General features: G+C 37.5%; 1 pseudogene; it reads right to left on the bottom strand.

Moving 5' to 3' along the window:
• Window positions 1-6,097: 6,097 nt before the first annotated feature.
• Window positions 6,098-7,047, bottom strand: LOC138421026 (olfactory receptor 5D13-like; annotated as a pseudogene).
• Between the last annotated feature and the right edge of the window lie 1,226 nt (window positions 7,048-8,273).

The following is an 8,273-nucleotide window of genomic DNA, read 5'->3' as shown; positions in this document are numbered from 1 at the left end:
AATTGTTGTTGGAGAAAATCTGAGACAGCGATAATAAAATAACAATGATAATGATGACAGTGCATGGATATCTCATTTATTGTGCAGCAGACATTGTCTTAAAATATTAGTGCCTTAGTTTTGACCACTTCAGAGAAGGCAATGGCAACCCACTCCAGTACTCTTGCCTGGAAAATCCCATGAACGGAGGAGCCTGGTAGGCTGCAGTCCATGGGGTCGCTAAGAGTGGGGCACGACTGAGAGACTTCACTTTCACTTTTCTGCATTGGAGAAGGAAATGGCAACCCACTCCGGTGTTCTTGCCTGGAGAATCCCAGAGACGGGGGAGCCTGGTGGGCTGCCGTCTATGGGGTTGAAGAGAGTCAGACATGACTAAAGCAACTTAGCAGTAGCAGTTTTGACCACTAAATAAGACTTTGAAAAAAAAGACTTTGAATTTCAAAACAAGCAGTCTCATATTTTACAAAGGGAAATGGAAGCATATCTGAGTTAAGACACTTGTTTGAATTAACACAGCATGCTAGTGATGAGTTAGGTTTGAAGTTGATCATGAGTGACAGAAATTGAATTTAGTGTAGAGTGAGAGAGAAATATTTTCTATAGTGTTGCAGAAAAACGTGTTTTTCACAGTTCCACCATTCTGAAGGTCTGTGTTGTTTGGTGGGAGTAACAGAACAATAAAGGAAAACATGGAACTCAGATTTATTTTTAAAAGCAGGAGGCGTAATGTTGTTAGAGGCCATAGTACTTCTGTCGTTACGTTCTAACTGAAGATCATTGAAAAGGCAGAGGTCATGAGTCACCACAAGAATTTTCACATCTTGGAAAGCATAAATGGACATTGAAGAAAATAAAGCTCTATCTTCAAGTTTTCCAACGATTGCAGTTTGATGCTAAAATTACTGGCCTTGGGTTCAACGCAGCGACCTGGTAAAGTCAGGAAGCTGTATTATAATTTGTACCCTCCCTTTTGTTTCTTTCCTATTTGTGACCGTTTATCATTTTATCTCACATACTGCCACTGATGTCTCTCACTTTCTCACTGATGCTCTCAGTATAGCCTTTTAAACTCTTTGATCAATATCTCTTAACCTGCTATCAATATTTCTAATCCAATAAATTTATTAGGAATCTTATAGCATTCAAGGCTTATAGAATATCTCAATTACAGAGAAACTTAAAATATATTTTGCTCAACTCTTTCACATTCTATACTGTTTCTCAAGAAATCAGAAAATACAGTAATAAACACAAGAGGTTACATTATCACCCTCAAGACTTCTGGTGACAGGAATATTGAGTTTGATTAAAACTACAGGTGCTAATCTTGCTTTGAGTCATACAGTCATTATTTGTATACATTATTTTGAGAAGCCAAAAGCATCTTGTACTGGTAAGCAGTTTATAACAACAGAAGTATATTTATTTAGCAAAGATTTTAAAATAAGTTTAACCAATAACAAGCACACATCTGAAATATTCATTAATAAAGGGACTGTTAGATTGACTCTCATAAATACAGATGCAATTTTAGTTTTGTCTGACCTGTGAAGGGAGAAATAATTCATTATTTCTTAATAGCTTCATCGTACTTTTGACACTCAAAAAATGTATTTCCCATATGCAGAAAAGGGAATGGGTGGGAAGTGGAAGAGAGTTAGTGACAGGCAGCCTGGCACAGTGAAAGAGGCAAGGAGTTGGAAACATAGATTTAAATTCAGCTCCAAGCTTTGGCATTTACCGTATGATATTTGGTAAATATTTTATGAGATTATTTGGTAAAGATTTTATGAGCCTCAGCTTCTTTATCAATAATAATGACATGATAATATATATTTTATAGGTGTATAAGTATTAAGTTAGGAGATGACGTTAATATAATTAGCACAAAGTCTGACAGTTGTACAACTCAAAATATATAGGTTTTCCCACCCTCATCCATTTTAATTCCTAATACTCTGAATAACTGGTATTATTTTTAAACACCTATTATTTTAAACAATCTAAGAAACAGATCAAGGTTCAAAGTTGGCAGCAACAGAACTGCAGGAACAGTTTGTGAGGTCAAAGAGTAGCTCAGCTCTTTTTCTCTATTTCCTCTTGGCCCTGTTCATGCTAACTCATCAATCACTGTCCTTCAATAACTGCCTCTGTTCCCCCTGTGTTTTCTCATCATTATCTGACTCTTATTAATCAGCCCTCTTTAATCTCGTGGTCACCGAGGCTCAGCCAGCTGCTCTGTGCTGCTGGTAACCTGCACTGTGAGAAAATCACTTTCTTCTTTTCTTGATTACTGTGGCTGTTATGACAGTTTCTGACTCTTAAAAACTTTCATTTCTCCCTATTAACTAATTTATCAAATCTAAATTTCTCTGCTCCATTTTACCTAAACCCTTATCCTAGCTATATTCAATTTTCAACCCTCTTTAATCAAGTCAGTATTCTCAGAAGATAATGCCTGCAATTTCCTTTTTTCTTACACACTGATGCAGCACTTGAACAGTATATAAAGCATTTCATGCAAATTACTGTCACGAGGACACGTTTCCTTTTCACTTCAGCCATATTTTCCACACCCTTGACATACCTGCACACATTACTGTCAGAAAAATGGAATTGTATATTATGGGGTTTATTGTTATTTTATACAGATGATTCTTATCTTCTTTCGAGTCAATTTTGAGGTGTTGAGGAATTATAATATTCTTTTTAAAAAGTTCATTGTGACTACTCTGCAAAGCACAGTGTGGATATTCTCAAAGAAAAATCCAGGATGATACCCCAGTGACGGGGGAGGAGATCAAAGCTCAGCCTTCAGGAAAACGGACTTGGGAGACATTACGGCACGGAGACTGACAGTGTCCACTGCTTTAGAGGTTTCAGGATCTCAGTGTTCCCCAAAGGAGGGAAAAGAAACAAGATAGATCATCCCACCTGAAACCAACTCACCTGAAGATTCTGTTTCTACTATTAATTGTCTCCAGGGGAGTTTCCACTCAGAATTCAAACATCATGTAAAACCTTAAGGAGCGAACCAATATAGGAGGAGCCCACAAAAATTTAATGTGACCAGAATATACTTCTTTCTTAACATCCAGAAAAACTCAGAGAAAGAAGAAACAGAGAGAGGGGGAGAGAGATGTGGAAGCTGAATCTGACTCCTATGAACAAAACGTAGGGCTTGTGTATGCTTCCAGGACCTCAGGGATTTAGGCCCCAGAGAGCATTTCTTGAGGTGTTTACTTTTATATCACACATGAATAAACTAGCTTGAATGCTTTTTTCATGTGGCAATTTGCAAGAAGGTAGTTCCTTCTGAATCACTGGAGATGGCACCTCAAATAGCCCATTTCATTAATTTCTTTTAAAATAATTATTTAAAAAGTATATGAACTGAATAAGAAAACTTGGTGACTATAATAAAACCCCAAACAAAAGATAAATAAGCTAAAATGAAACTGTTCAGAGATATTAACTGCTATCATATATATTTCCAGTGTGATTTTTCTTTCCCATTCTTTTTATGAAGTGCATATGTTTTGAGATGTATAAACAATATAACTTGGTCTCTGATTTTATTGCTTAACCTAAATAAATATTATTGTCTTCAGAAACAGTGATGTTCTTTACTGAAACTAAACTGTGTTTTCTTATAAGCAATACATATAAGCAATCCACACTTTCAAGCTTATATTAATACAATTAAATAATACAGTCTCTTATAAATGGAAAATGCATTTTGGAAGCATGTTAAATCTCTAAAACCTCTGAGTGTCGATCAATCCACTGATTCTACCATACTGAAATATCACACAATTAGATCCACTGTCTTGCCTGGTAGTTCGGTGGTAAGAAAAAAAAAGAAAATCATCTGCAGTGCAAGAGACATAGGTTCTATCCCTGCTTGGAGTTGGGAATAAACCTTGCTAGAGAAAATGGCCACCCACTCCAGTATTCTTGCCTGGGAAATCTTTTGGACAGAGAAGCCTGGTGGGCTGCAGTCCATGGATATGCACAAGATTTGGACACAATTTAGTGACTAAACAGCAGCAACAAATGCTTTCCCTAGGCTCCTGACAACCTGACTAACACTTGCCAGACTCTACCAGGAAGGCATAACACACCAGGGGCTCTTTCCCACCAGGCATAGTAGTATTGTACATAGTATGGCTTGATCCAAAATCCCACAAGTCTGCATGGTTACTCTTTCACTGAGATAGGCTTGAGTTCCACAATGCATCTTCCCCCCCATTGCTGACACCTCTGTCCCCTAGACTAGCTTTGGAGCCAATGTCTACACCCTAGTCACCCAGAGCTAGCAACCTTGTTGGACATTAGTTTTCCATGCTGCACAACAAATTGCCACCAACTTTGAGGCTTAAACTGCTATCACAGTTTCTGTCACATAATAATCTGGGAAGTCCTTGTGTAACTTCATAAGATACTGCTAAACTATTTTCAAAGTTATTGAACCCTGTAGTCTTATCTGACATGCATAAGCATTTAACTTGCTCCACGTTTTCACCAGCATTTGAAACTTTTATTCATTTTAGCTATTCTAAATGGAGTACAGTAGTTTCTCCTTGTGGTTTAAGCTTTAATTTTAATAAGAATGTCATTGATGACTAGCTATCCTTAGCATTTTTTCATGTGTGTATTTGTGTGTTCTGTTTTGTCAAATGTGTGCTCAGATGGTTCATCAAAACCTTAAGTAGGCTTTTTTCTTGTATTGAGTATAAAGACTTCCTCTGTATGTTTTACATTGAAATCATTTATCAAATATTAGTTCTGCAAATACCTACTCACAATCTATGGCTTGTATTTTCACCTTATTAATGGTGTCATTTATGCTTAAGAAACTTTCACCAAACATTTTTTAATGCCATGAAGCTCCTTTTATTGTTTTTTAAAGATCCATCCTTTTTATGTTCATTCAAAAAATTATCATCCTAACTTTTGAAAGATCTTTTCTGTTTTATACTAAATATTTTTTTAGTTTTCATTTTTATGTTTGCATCTATGATTCATTCATCTATGATTCCTTGGAAAGAAAGCTATGATGATCATAGACAGTGTATTAAAAAGCAGAGGCATCACTTTGTTGACAAAGGTCCATATAGTCCAAGTTATGGTTTTTCCAATAGTCATGTATAGATGTGAGTGTTGGACCATAAAGAAGGCTGAGGGCTGAATTGTAGCTTTCAAATTGTGGTGCTGGAGAAAACTCTTAAGAGTCCATTGAACAACAAGGAGATCAAACCAGGTGAGTCCTACAGGAGATCAACCCTGAATTCTCATTGGAAGGACTGAGGCTGAAGCTGAAGCTGAAGCTGAAGCTCCAACACTTTGGCCACCAAATGAGAAGAGTTGACTCACTGGAAAAGACCCTGATGCTGGGAAAGGTTGAGGGCAGGCAGAGAAGTGGGCAACAGAGGATGAGATAGTTGGATAGCTTCACTGACTTAATGGACATGACTATGAGCAAACTCTGGGATATAGTGAAGGACAGATTGCTGTCATGCATGCCGAAACACTTTAGTCTAAGACAACACTTGGTCATTGCATGATTGGAATAATTGCATTGTTGGTTGGTTACTCATATTTTATTGTTACTCTGTGTTGGATTGATTAGTTCCTGGAATCCATGTTGCCCTCCAGTCTTTAATTTTCTCAGACTTGGGTTTTGAAGAGGAAGTCATAAACAGGTTTATGCCTTCTTTGTCTGAAGCTTGAACCTTCTCCTTAATCATTTTTCTTATGATGTACATGCCAAAAGGCCAAGGCAGAAAAAAATAGTTTATTTCATCATATACCCATAAACTTTTAATACATTTGAATTCACTCAAAAATGACTTACAAATACTACAAAAAGCAGTCATTTTTTAAAATTTTGGTTTACATATGGTTTATAGCTATTTTACTAAACATTGATGTACATAAAACTCAATAATCATCAATAAACTGCTATCCTGCCATAGATATATTAACCTAAAGCATATTTATCAAAAGATTTGTATCATCAATTGCACTGCAAGAACTGAACAATCTGTAGCATAGGATATCGTTTATTTTTTCAGAAATAATGAATTTTAAAATATTATGCATAGTGACAAAGCGGTTTTGTGAAAATTAATCTTGTGAATGTATTTTTTACGTCTTTGTTCCTCAAGCTGTAGATCAAGGGGTTCAGCATAGGAATCATTGCTGTGTAAAACACAGAAGTCACTTTGACTGTGAGCCAAGAAGTTTTGGGGTTAGGAATGCAGAAAAGGAAAAGGATGGTTCCGTGGAAGATGCTGATGGCTGTCAGGCGGGAAGCACAGGTGGAGATGGTTTTCCAGCGCCCACTTGCAGAAGGCATCCCCAGAACAGTGATAAAAATGAGTATATAGGACATCAGAATAATCACCAGGCTGCTCGCCTCATTGAATATGGCAATAATAGAACATAACATCTGAGTGATATAGGGATCTGAGCAGGAGACAGAAACAATTACAGAGTGGTCACAGATAAAATTATTTATGGTGCTAGACATGCAATAGGATAATGCAAGAAGGAAATACGTGAGTGTCATGGAGCACGCTACATCCCATGAGTAAGAGCCAGCCACCAAGAGAGCACAGCGCTTTGGAGACATCGCAGTGGTATAGAGCAAGGGGCTGCAGACGGCCACAAAGCGGTCATAGGCCACTGCTGCTAACATGAATGTTTCTGCTACACCAAACAGGCGAGCGAAACAAAATTGTGCAATGCAGCCAGAGAAAGAGATGGTTCTGTCCTCCACAACCAAATTCTCCAAGAGTTTGGGTGTAACTACAGTAGAAAAACAGAAATCGACAAAGGACAAGTGACTAAGGAAAAAGTATATGATTGTGTGGAGTTTTGAATTGACCTTGATGATTCTGTCATGCCTAAATTCCCCACCACAGTGACTGTGTAGACAGACAGGAAAACAAGGAAGAGTGGGACCTGGAGTTCTGGATATTCTGAAAAACCCAGGAGAATAAATGTGGGTATGAAACTGTGGTTTCCTTCTGATAGCAGCATGATTCCTGTTGAACAAAGGACCGAACATTATTCCTGAAAAATAGAAATGAATAGAAAAGAGAAACAGAGAAGGCAGAAGCTTCCTATGTCTCCGTGGAGTTGGTATTTATTCTCCGGGTATGGTCCTCAAACCACCAGCAGCAGGGACACCTAAGAATACGTCAGGGATGCAAATGCTCAAGCCCTGTCTCCAATGTCCTGAATCAAAGACTCTGGAATGGAGCCCACAGTTTGTGATTTATCCAGCCCTCCAGGTGATTTCTGATGCATGATAAATTATGAGAACCACTAAAATACAGACTGTTCATCCTATCGTTTAAAATTTAGCCCTTGATTAGTATTGTTAATATACAACTAAAATATAAATTTGGAACACAAGAGAAATTGTAAATCACAAAATTTTGAGATGCCGAAAAGAAGCAGAGTACTTTGTTATGGTTCTAAGAGTTACATCAAGGATCAAGGAGATCACCTGATGTATAAAATGTGCCGTATAAATCTTGGTATAACTTTTTTTATATTCCAGTTATATTAAAGAATTAAGCACCCATAAAGTCTGTGAACTGGCATAAATCTTAAGTTGTAACTAGTTTATGCTTTCCATCTTGTGCTTAAATTAATTATAGAATCTTATTTAGAAATAATCTTGTACCTTCCATCAAAACCTCCATTAAGGTTATACTGCCTCCTGGGACGATTTTTGGGTTTTTATACTGACATTTTGCTTAACATTGAATTGAATCTAATTAATATATTAATTATTTGTAAATGTGATTTTAGATCATCTATTTTAATGTATAAGGCTTCCACAGTGGCTTAATGGTAAAGAATCCACTTTCAATGTAGGAGACACAGGTTCGATACCTGGGTGGGGAAGATTCCCTGGAGAAGAAAATGGCAACCCACCGCAGTATTGCTATGGGCCTCCCTGATGCCTGAGTCAGTAAATAATCCACCCACAGTGCAGGAGACCATCTGCAAAGCAGGAGACCTGAGCTCAATCCCTAGGTCGGGAAGTCCCCCGGAGGAGACGGCACTCCACTATGATTTAGCAGCTAAACCTTTTTGATATATATCTAAAATTATAAGTGAGTGTTAGTTATTTCTCCTGTCTGACTTTTTGAAAAACCATGGACTGTAGCGCGCTGGCTCTCTCTGTCCATGTGATGGTCCAGGTAAGAATATTGGATTGGATTGCCATTCCCTTCTCCTGGGCATTTTCCCAA

The sequence above is a fragment of the Ovis canadensis genome, chromosome 15 (assembly GCF_042477335.2).
Source record: "Ovis canadensis isolate MfBH-ARS-UI-01 breed Bighorn chromosome 15, ARS-UI_OviCan_v2, whole genome shotgun sequence".
NCBI lineage: Eukaryota > Metazoa > Chordata > Mammalia > Artiodactyla > Bovidae > Ovis > Ovis canadensis.
The sequence above is the reverse complement of the archived record's forward strand: the minus strand, read 5'-3'. Positions and strand labels throughout refer to the sequence as shown.